We start from the raw sequence: 10,392 nt of genomic DNA on the forward strand, positions 1-10,392 counted from the left end.
GATCTACTTGTGCAACATCCTTACGATTCAACTGCAACATACCTCTAAAGCGTCTGAAACAACTGAAAGATACAATTGCAACATATAGGGGGAGAGGAGAGAGAGAGTCTGCACGGGGAGCGCCATGGCCGCCAGATCTGAGGACGCCAGGAGCTCCCTGTGGGGGAGGACACCGGTGTCGGGGAGGGGTGCCGTCGGGGTGGGGAGGAGGGAGCCAGGGTGGGGGAGGAAGACGCCGGGGTCGGGGAAGGAGAGCGCCATGGCCACCAGATCTGAGGGCGTCAGGAAGCTCCCTATGGGGGAGGACGCTAGTGTCGGGGAGGGGCGCCTGCCGGGGTGGGGAGGAGGGAGCTGGGATGGGGGAGGAGGACGTCGGGGTCGAGGAAGGAGACATCGGTGTGGGGGAAGGAGCCGCCGTGGTGGGGGAGGGGGACGCCGGAGTGGGAGAGGAGGACACCGCTGCCGCCCAGGGAGGGAGCGAGGTGTGTGGAGGATGGGCGGAAGGCGGGGAGGAGCGCGGCCGCCGATTCATATTCTTGTTTCACATTTGCTTCTTGCACTTAGCAGTGTGTTATGATGTCATTCGTTGTGCAATTAAAGTCTCACTGCATTATCTATTTTAAAAATTAAAATGCTGCTTTCACTTACACAAGTTCAATGTAACTATGTATCTAGATCAGTATTGTTTGAGATGTCTTGCTGCTAATCATAAATTCTTCTTGTTGCATATTTAGCTCGTCTTGGTAGTGAATAGAGCTGGATATATCTATCATAGCTTGATGTTCTTGATTTTCATTTCAGTTGCTTAAAAAAGCTCTTGAGGCCTCTGGAGATGATTTGGACTCTGCAATAAAGAGATTAAACGAGCTGCGCCTGGAGTCAGCTGGGGCTATGCTATCTGCCACTGTTTGTGAATCTGAGAAGGGCATATCATCAGCTCTTGATTTCATCTGGGAATAGTTGCATACCAAATAAAATGAAGCATTAATTGTGATTACACATTTATATTATTGGTAAGAATTTTGTTAAGTTACTGTTGCTACGAATGTCAACATTTGCCTGATGGTGTATAAACATTGTTGAGCAATGCCATCAAGGAGGCATATTTAATTGTTTTACCAATATTACAGATTATGACTGTTTGTTGTCAGTCCTGATTACCCATTGGTATTGGCAAATGTATACTTTATGCAGCAGTGAGTTCTTGTAAACTGCATATTATGCTAACTTAAGCATAAGCTATGCAGCTCTGCCATCCGTGTTCTCAATTGACCTATGTGTCAGTTTCCCTTTTTCCCCCATGGGCATTACTTAAGCATTTATTAGTAGTATATACTTCCTTCGTCCCAATATATAAGGCGTAACCACTTTTTATTCATGTCCCATAATATAAGGCGTGTTCTCTCTAGAGGCGCGTATATCGATGCTGTAGTCCGTGTTTTGAGAGAGAATTAAATGCCTTCATTGGTCTTTGAACCAAGGAGGTTACGCCTTATATACTAGGACGAAGGGAGTATATCATTTAGCGACCAACTTATTTTGTATATCTTCATGAGTTCTCTATTTTGCGAATCAAATTTGAAATACTGACTTTATGATTCTCCATCTTGGACAGGTACCGCCTTAATGGCCATTTGGACTAGCTACTGAAAACCCACCTGCAACTGATAACTCTCAGACAAGTCATCATAGCTCTGAATGGGTTGAGCTATTTGTCAAAGAGATGATGAGCTCCTCCGACATAGATGATGCACGAGCTCGTGCATCCAGGGCTTTGGAGGTGTTTGAAAAATCCATCATGGATAGTTGGAGCTGAAGCAGTGCAGAATTTGCATAGGGTACTATAGCATGCATCACATGCCATTTTGATCTTAGGATTTGTTCTTGGGAAGCTTAAGTAGTTATACTTTTTTACCCTCCATAGGAAAATGTGATGCTAAAGGAGCAACTGGCAATAATTCTCCGAGAGAATGCTGTTCTGAAGCAGGGCGTTGCGATACAGCATGAACGCCAAAAAGACTTTGATGTGAGGACTCAGGAAGTAGACAGCCTGAAACAGTTGGTATTGCAGTATCAGGAGCAGCTAGAAACTCTTGAGGCACTCCCGTTCATCACCCTTGTGATTTTGATCCTTTGATATTTATTCTACAAAAAGGTAAATTGTGATACATGGTTTGATGCAGATAAATAATTATACACTTCGAGTGCATTTGAAGCAGGCTCAGCAGAACAATTCTATGCCTGGACGTTTCCCGCCTGATGTCTTCTAATGCTTTATCACGGTTCGGGAGAATAATTATGTACCTATTAAGATATTTGAAGTGAGGGAGAGGGATTCGCTTATTTCTACTGCTATAAGTAAATCCAGGACCTTGAGTTCGACTCAAATGTTGCATGTACCATTATACACCATCATCGGAGATAGGCACTGATAAAGCATCGACATTAAGGTTCAAGTATGTTGTGCACCTGGAAGCTGGAAGTTGAGATGAAATAGTAGCATGTTAGGGTTGGCAGTGCACTAGGTCCTTGCAACCTGCTTGTAATAATGGCTCCTGCAGAGGAAGCTCGGATGAAGTTATATTGGCTGTATGTGTTTGAAGTGTAAGAACTGATATATTGTATGTAAGCTTAAGACACAGAACAAAACAATGTTTAAATTATTTTTTTCACACACCAAGCTGGAATTATCTATTTTTATTTGTAATGAGGTATCTGCACCCACAGTCCACACTGGAGCACGAATATGCTTGTAGAACATTTTCGTAATTTACCAGTTTTCATGGTGTTGGTTGAATGCATACAAAATTTGGAATAAGGCTGTCAGCATTTCTGAATATGCAATCTGAAGAGCAACCCTATCACATCACAGCCTAATGCTTTGTCACCGATGGACGATTTACATCAACCGATTTACCCAGACCCGATGTGCGATCCAACGGGGGTGCACAAGTCTGTAGTGTTTATCCGGTTCACCGGCACTTGAATTGATACGTGTAGTACGTACTAAGTCCGGTCCACGTACGCGTCGCCAGCTGATTATTTGGGTCATAGAAATAGAGAGCAGAGAGGCAGGAGCGAAAATGAGTACGTAGATTGTCCCCCCGCCGCGTCCAGTCGTTCCGCCACGTTCGGGAGGACGAGGTGGCGCGGCTCGTCGCCGCGGTCACCGCCACCCCGCCGGGCGAGCCCGTCAACGCGAGCCACCGGATCGCCGTGATGGTCGCCGATTCGGCGGTGCGTGCCATGATCGGGGACAGGTTCAGCAGGCGGGACGAGTTCTTGGTGTCGCTCGAGGAGGGGCTCAAGCTCCTCCCCGGATTCAACCTAGGCGACCTATTTCCATCGTCGCCGTTTGTGAGCTTCCTCAGCGGCACGGCACGGCGGGCGCACGCAAACCACCGGAAGAACTCTGAGCTCATGGGGTGCGCCATCAAGCAGCACGAGGAAAGGAGAGCCGCAGCGGTGGCGAACGGCGCTGTGCAGGAGGAAGAGGACCTGGTGGACGTACTCTTGAGGATACAAAAGGAAGGCGGCCTCGACATGCCTCTCACAATGGGAATGATCAAAGCTGTTATCCTTGTAAGTGCATATATAGAACAAGTATTTAGTTAATTACCATGTTTGTTTGAATATTGTTTCCATTGTGTTTATCATGCTTGTTTCTTGAAATTCTGCATATATAGGCTTGTTCATCGCTGGAAGTGAGACATCAGCAACTACACTGGAATGGGCCTGTTAGTTGATCTCCACCGGCCTATTGGGCCCTTGGATCTGCGCCCTGATCGGGGACGCCCAACCCTAATATGGTTGGTGGGCTCCTATCGCACAACACTATAAAGAGAGGTGGGAAGACATGGCTCTAACTACGAGGTTGACCGGAGCCGCCGTGACCCACCAACAGAAAACCTAACCTGATCTAAAGAGGGTGCTGCCAGCGACGGAAAGACCCACTGACTTCGCCGCCACCAACCTCATCGTCGCCACTGCATCGCCACTGGACCTCGCCACCACTATGCTGGACTCCACTACGCCGAGCTACCACGACACCGGCGTCCAAGCCGCTGCGGCACCATGGACCGAATGATGACCTAGGGCGAGGTACATCAACTGTTTCCCCATCGGAGTAAGATGCTTACCCCTGATCTACGGTTCAGAGGCACTGTGTTTACTAACAATGGTACCAGAGACGGGTTAACAGTGTGTAGATCTAGTATGGGGTAAAGAATTGAAAAGAAATCAAAGAAAGAACAAGGATTCGATTCGTTTCGGATTGAAACCCTAACCCTAACCGGATAAAAGAAAATAGAAAAGAGACCGGGAGGGTGGCGGGCGTCACTGATTGCCGGTCACCACCGCCACCGCGCGGGGAAAGGTGTCGCACCGCTGTCTTCGCCGGCGCGCGGCAAGAAAAGAACAGAGCCCGTTCGGATCTGAGAAGAGAAGAAAAAGGGGTCTCGGCACGTGAAGCTGAACCCTAACCCACGAAGCACTCGCTGGGGAAGATGAATAGTGACTCCAGTGAGTTAAACCCTAACCCTAATCGGGAAAGAAATCGAGATGTAGAGAGTTCAACCGAACCCTAACCCGTTGGGGAAGAAGAACAGTAACCCTAACCCTAACCCTAACCCCAAATCGGTTCAACTCCGAAAAGAAAAGAAAGAAGATCCAAAAGAGAAGAACGGGAAGAGGGGAAGGGGCTTATCTCGCCGATCTCGAATCAAAACCAGAAGAAAAACCGAATCGGGTTAATCCTAACCCTAACGATTCCCTTACCCTAACCCTAACTGGGTGAAGGAAAGAACAAAAGAAGAGGGATTCGGTCGAGAAGAGAATCAAAGCTGAACCCTAAACCTATGAAGACCCTCTAGGGAAGAAGAACAGTGGGTCAGATTTCGAACCCTAACCCTAGATCTGAACCCTAATCCCCAATACCGGTTCGGATAAGAGAAGTAGAATCCAAATCCAAAAGAACAAGGGGACGGGGAAGAAGAGGAAAGGGACCTACCTCGCCGTGCGCAGGGCTGACCCTTCACCGGTGCGGAAGAAGGCCGAGCCAGGGGAGCTATTTCGCCCGGGCTCGGCCAAGGGGGCGCCGCGGCCAGGCCGCTCGACGGAGGCGCGCTCACCTGCTGGGGAGCGCGCACGCCAGCGAGGGGGCCGACGACGGCGCCATGGCTGCCCGCTCCACCGCTTCGCTCGCTCGGTGCGTCGTGCGGCTGAGAGAGAAAGGCAGAGGGGAAAGAAAGGAATGGGGCTAGGGTTTCCGACCGACGCGACCGAGCGAGTTTTTGATCCCACGAAGCCTACGCTTGACCGTCGGATGAGATCCAACAGCGAGGTTTCAACGGGCCGCTCTCGGCCTAGGCGGGCGAGCGCGCCAGGCTACTTTGCCGGCCTAGGCCCAGGTTGTGGCCTGGGTCCGCGCAGCGCACGCGCGCGCGAGTGAAAGGCCAGAGCTAGGGCGGGCCACTGTGCGAGTTCCGGCCCAAGATCAATTTTTTCTTTTTTATTTTCTAGTAATTGCTTATTTTTGGAAAATGAAAAATAGCTCAAAGAAAATAGAAAAAGTAAATTTTCCCTGTGGGTAAAATTCAAGAAATTGAGCATTCGTTTTCCGCTGCTAAAGAAATTATTTATTCTTCAGTTATTTTAAACCAACATGATATTTAATTGGAGAAAAAGAGATTATGACATGATTATGATGTTGTTATTTTCTGACCAATGTTGTTAATAACAATATCGTAATCAACCAATGTGATATTTAATTGGAGAAAAAGAGATTATGATGTTGTTATTTTCTGACCAACGTTGTTAATAACAATATCGTAATCAACCAACGTGATACTTAATTGGAGAAAAAGTGATTTTGACATGATTATGATATTGTTATTTTATGACCAACGTTGTTAATAACAATATCGTAATTTTAATAATTTTATGCATTAATTCTATTTCTGCCCAACGGTGATGTAGAATTAGTGTATAAGAACAGTTGTATGTTTTAATTTTGACGAACGTTGAAATCAAGGCATGTAATTGTTGTTATTATTTATGTTCTCGCTCTATATGAATTGTGTTGCCAGGCGGATACAACTTGATGGGTTGTATTAAAGAGATCCCCACTCTCAAAGGTGACAACTACACGGAGTGGAAGAAAAAAGATTGACCTGGCTTTCATCTTGGCTAAGGTGGACTGGCTAGTCACCTCACCGAGTCCCATTGAGCCTGTGGCACCGGTGAGGGAGATAAACGAGGCTGATGCCGCTTGAGCAACTAAAGAGAGGGATTTTGAATCCCAAAAAATATTCTATGACCTTGAGCATAGGAAGTGGGTTACTATCAACAAGAAATATTTGACTGTGATAAAGAACACAATTGAGCCTATAATTTTGGGTTCAATCCCAGAGTGTGACACGGTCACCGAGCACCTTGATAGAATAAAGAGTTAGTTCACTGGCTCTTCAAAGATATATGCTACTCAGCTGATAAAGCAGCTGATGACAGACAGTTACTCTGGAAATGGTGGCATAAGAGAGCTCACGATGCGTCATCGAAATTATGGCACTGTCGTTTAGGCCATATTTCGAGGGAGAGAATAGAAAGACTAGTTAAGAATGATATTCTTCCTCCATTAGAGTTCTCAGATTTAGAACAATGCAGATAATGTATAAAAGAAAAGTATGTAAAGAAAATTAAGAAAGATACCAAACGAAGCGCATGAATTTTACAGATTATTCATATAGACATTTGTGGCCTGTTTCCTATAAAGAGTGTGGGTGGTTATGATTCGTTCATAACATTCACAGATAATTACTCCCATTATGGCTACATTTAGATCTTTCAGATTTAGAACAATGCAGAGAGTGCATAAAAGGAAAGTATGTTAAGAAAATTAAGAAAGATGTCAAACGAAGCATATAAATTTTACAGATTATTCACACAGACATCTCAAGGGAATATAGAGAGATATAAAGCGTGACTTGTGGCAAAAGGCTTTACGCAAAGAGAAGGGATTGATTACAATGAGACATTTTCTCCAGTCTCATATAAGGATTTCTTAAGAATCATAATGGCATTAGTGGCACATTATGATTTAGAATTACATCAGATGGATGTAAAGATGATATTTCTCAACGGGAACATGGAGGAAAATGTTTACATGGCACAACCAAAAGGTTTTGTCATAGAAGAAAAAAACGAATGGGATGTCGCCTAAAGAAATCCATTTATGGATTAAAACAAGCTTCAAGATAGTGGTACTTGAAGTTTGATAAGACAATAAGGAATTTTGGGTTTAAAGAGAATGTAGAGGACAATTGTGTCTATGCAAAGTTTAAGAATGGAAAGTTTATCTTTCTTGTCCTGTATGTGGATGGTATCTTACTTGCTAGTAGTGATGTCAGTCTACTACTGGAGACAAAAAAGTTTTTGTCCTCAAAATTTGATATGAAAGATCTTGGTGAAACTTCGTTCGTTCTAGGGATCGAAATTCACCGAGATAGAAGTAAAGGGGTATTAGGACTGTTACAAAAGACATACATAGAAAAGATCTTAAAGAAATTTAGTATGCACAAATGTAGTCCTTCACCTGCTCCTATAGTCAAGGGCGACAGATATGGGAATTTTCAATGCCCCAGGAACCAATATAAGATCGATAAAATGAAAGCGGTTCCATATGCTTCAGCTGTTGAAAGCTTGTAATATGCTCAAGTATGTACGCGCCCTGACTGGCATTTGTTACCGGGTTACTTGGCAGATTCCAGAGCAATCCTGGAACAAAACACTGGAAATTGATAAAGAAAGTCTTGCGTTATTTGCAAGGAACGAAAAGCCTCATGATGACGTATAGAAGATCAAATTCACTCCATATAGTGGGATATTCTGATTCTGACTATGCAAGAGATGATAGAAAATCCACGTCTGGATATGTATTCACTCTCGCATGGGGAGCTATTTCATGGAAAAGCTCAAAGCAAACTGTCACTACATCATTCACAATGTATGCCGAGTTTGTAGCGTGTTATGAGGCAACGGGGCAGGTGAACTGGCTAAAGAAGTTCATACCCAGTTTGAAGGTGGTTGACGACATCTATAGACCACTTGAGTTATACTGCGATAATAATCCGGTAGTATAGTATGCTCACAATAATAAATCAAGTGGTGCTGCCAAACACATTGACATAAAGTATTATGTTGTGAAAGATAAAGTCCGGGATCATGTCATAAGTCTTGAGCATATAAGTACCGAAAAGATGCTCGCGGATCCGCTTACAAAAGACTTACCACCCAACGTGTTTAGAGAACATGTAGCTAGCATGTGTTTAAGAGAAAGCCTATAATTCCTGGACAAAAGAAGGCCCAAAGTTAAGTATCTATTTCAGAACAGAGTGGTGTGTTATAGCTGTTAAATCTATCGGCAATTGACCGTGACGATGAAACATGCTCTATGCGATAATCTGTAATGGAATGAACAAAAGTAAATGATATGAAATTGAAAGATGGTAGTGAGATCAAGGGGGAGAATGTTAGTTGATCTCCACCAATAGGCCCAACGACCTATTGGGCCCTTGGATCTACGCCCTGACCGGGGGCGCCCAACCCTAATATGGTTGGTGGGCCCCTGTCGCACAGCACTATAAAGAGAGGTGGGAAGACAGGGCTCTAACTACGAGATTGACTGGAGCCGCCGTGACCCACCAACAGAAAACCTAACCCGATCTAAAGAGGGTGCTGCCAGCGACGAAAAGACCCACTGACTTCGCCGCCACCAACCTCACCATCGCCTCTGCATCGCCACTGGACCTCGCCACCACTACGTTGGACTCCACTGCGCCGAGCTGCCACGACACCGACGTCCAAGCCGCTGCGGCGCCATGGACCAAATAATGACCTAGGGCGAGGTACATCAACTGTTTCCCCATCGGAGTAAGATGCTTACCCCTGATCTACGGTTCAGAGGCACTGTGTTTACTAATAGGGCCATGTTGGAGCTTATGAGGTACCCGGATGTGATGAAGAAAGCGCAAGCCGAGCTACGTAACAACCTCAATTGTAAGACGAAAGTGACCCAAGATGACTTGGTACAGATGAAGTACTTGAAACTCATCATCAAGGAAACATGAGGCTGCATCCGGCGGCGCCATTGCTTCTCCCAAGGGAGGCAAGGGAGTCTTGCAAGATCCTTGGGTACGATGTGCCAAAGGGCACCACTGTGTTGGTGAACGCGTGGGCGATTGGTAGGGATCCCAAGTATTGGAATGATGCTGAAGAGTTTAAGCTAGAGCGATTTGAGTGTAGCAAAATCGACTTCAAGGGCATGGACTTTGAGTACATACCATTTGGTGCTGGTAGAAGAATATGCCCGGGAATGGTGTTTGCACAGTCAAATATAGAACTCGCACTAGCAGCCCTGCTCTACCACTTTGACTGGAAGCTCGAAGAGGAGCTGAAGCCAAGTGAGCTGGACGTGACTGAGGACATAGGCCTCACTGTTGGAAAGAAGAACGACTTGCTTCTGCATCCCATGGTTCGCGTGCCCCACCAATAAGCACAATAGTTGCTTCAAGTATTATAGCATTTGTGTATATGATTCATATATGCAATTTGAACTCATATGTAAGTTATCTTATATCATCTACTAATAAGTAGGAAAAAAAACTGTGTTGTGACTCAATTCAAAGCCATAGTGTTTCTTATTGGAAGTTGTTTTGGGCACATGAAAAATAATTACCCTCAAATTACAAACCACCGCCGCCGCCGCCGCCGCCGCGGTCGCGGAGCACGCGGTCACCTCAGCCAACGCAGCAACCTTCTCCACCGGCGCCCCATTGACCCCTCCGCCGCCAGGGCTGCCGCAGATAGCGTGCTGCCATGCGCAGCCACGGCACGGCCGGACTCCACCAGCCCCTCCTCGCTCTTGCCGGATGCGGCCCCGTTCTACCCAAGTCCCTCTTCCGAAGGGCGCACGAAGAGTTGCTGTTGGGCGGACGACGATAGCCCGACGGCGACCAACCCATGACCTACCTCGACGCCGTTCTTCGTCAGGCGAAGCAGGTATCGGCGTCCCCGCCGCGCGCCCGGCCTCGTCCAGCAGTGGTTGGGGGCCGGGGCAGTGCAGACGTGGGGCAGCAGGGACGTGGGCGGTGGACGAGGAGACGCAGCCGACTGCAACCCTAGCTAGTGCACGGCCTGCCTGTTCGGCTTGTGGGCTGTGGATGGCCGCGTCGCCGTCCGCCATCGCCTTGGACGTCGTGGACGGGTTTCCACCCCCAACGTTGATGGGTGGCGTAAGATTCTCTAGTGGCAGGAGACACGACCGTGCAGCTTTCGCAGGCCCAGAAGATCCCAGCAGAGCTACATGGCAGATGTTTCAACTGCCTTTCCTACTCA

General features: G+C 46.7%; 2 pseudogenes; both read left to right on the forward strand.

Moving 5' to 3' along the window:
- The first annotated feature begins 356 nt into the window (after positions 1 to 356).
- LOC136465216 (uncharacterized) lies at positions 357 to 2,270 on the forward strand (annotated as a pseudogene).
- An 823-nt stretch (positions 2,271 to 3,093) lies between these two features.
- LOC136462849 (desmethyl-deoxy-podophyllotoxin synthase-like) lies at positions 3,094 to 9,550 on the forward strand (annotated as a pseudogene).
- Positions 9,551 to 10,392: the final 842 nt, after the last annotated feature.

Source organism: Miscanthus floridulus, chromosome 7 (genome assembly GCF_019320115.1).
Source record: "Miscanthus floridulus cultivar M001 chromosome 7, ASM1932011v1, whole genome shotgun sequence".
NCBI classification, from domain to species: Eukaryota; Viridiplantae; Streptophyta; class Magnoliopsida; order Poales; family Poaceae; genus Miscanthus; species Miscanthus floridulus.